Genomic DNA, 1,457 nt, shown 5'->3' with positions numbered 1-1,457 from the left:
CTCTAAGAAAATAACTTTCTCACAGTACTACTAATGTATTAGAGCATGTAAACAAGATCAGGAATCATTAAAGGGACACTGATTTACAAGCCGTGACAGAATCAGAAACTCATATAATTTGTGCACACAAGTTTTATTAACTAAATGCCAACACATAACTAGTCTAAATGAACAAACATACGCTTACACATAAAGGGGAGTTAAAGTGGATAATTGAAACTATTAGAGAAAACAGAGAATGCAACTATGGAAAATGAGTCAGTTAATCACCTGAGTGAAACCATTAGCTGTCAGGGTTCTGTCACTTCGGTCTAGTGTAATTCATAGTTTTGTGACAGAGCCCTGTCTCTCGTCTCTCGTTTCTCATGTTGGAGCATGATGTTCAGATCCCGGCACTCATGTCTTGAGTTTCGGTTTCGTGTCGGGGTCCGGACACTCGCGCTCCATGTTCTGTCTGTTGTGGGAGCATGCGGTCTCGAGTTCGCTCGGCCGTGCGCTCTTCTGTCCACGTGTTTTGTGTAGCACGCGGTTTGTGTCAGCTCATTAGCTGCGTGTTCGTGTCTCTTGTTCTAGCACATGGCTTGTGATTTGTTTTGCTGGCCATGTGCTTGTGCTTTGTTTTGTGTGAGCACATGACTTTTTGTCTTTGATTCGGTGTGCCATGTGCTCATGTCAATTGTCTTGACCCCTCCCATCTTGTTACCTGATTATTAGTTAATTTGCCCCACATGTGGTCCCTCGTTACCCTCCTCATTTGCTCTCCATTTATTCTCCTTGTGTTTGCAGTCCTGCGTCAGTTCGTCTTCATCTCTCCCTGGATGTGTCGTGTTGTGTCCGGGCCTTGCCTTGCCTTGCCATGCCAGTCTGTTTTTTCCCCACGGGGTAGTTTCTGTTGTTTGTTTTGTTTTATTTTAATAAAAAGCCCATTCTTTCTGCAGTGCTGAGTCCTCGCCTCATCCCTCTACCCGGAACCCTGACAGTACGAACTGACCATGATGAGGACTCAGCAGAGGAATGGTTTGCATCTTCCCCCAGCCTCCACTCTCTCCAGCCCCCACTACCAGCGCATGCTCCAATTTAAGACCTTGAGCTCCCTCCGTCAACGGGGCTGACGTGAGGAATTTTGCCCTGAAGTTCAGCGGTGCTGCGGAGGGGTTGGGGTTTAATCATGCGGCCCTCAAGGACCTCTTTAATTACGCCCTTGATGAGCCCCTCAACTGGTGGAGGATGAGAGGGCTGGATCACCTATCATTTGAGGGGTTCGTCAGATTCCTAGCCCGTCAGGGGAATCCTCTGGCCGAAGAGGCTGCAGCGCCCCCAGTGTCTGCCGAGGAATCTGCAGCGCCCCCAGTGATGGCTGGAGAGGCTGCAGCGGTCCCAGTGACGGCCGAAGAGGCTGCTGCGCCCCAAGAGGTGGCCGACGAAGTGGCAGTGCCCCGCTCTCGGAGACGGAGGAG

The sequence above is a fragment of the Sinocyclocheilus grahami genome, unplaced genomic scaffold (genome assembly GCF_001515645.1).
Source record: "Sinocyclocheilus grahami isolate Dianchi unplaced genomic scaffold, SAMN03320097.WGS_v1.1 scaffold7857.1, whole genome shotgun sequence".
NCBI lineage: Eukaryota > Metazoa > Chordata > Actinopteri > Cypriniformes > Cyprinidae > Sinocyclocheilus > Sinocyclocheilus grahami.
This window is presented reverse-complemented; position numbering follows the sequence as displayed.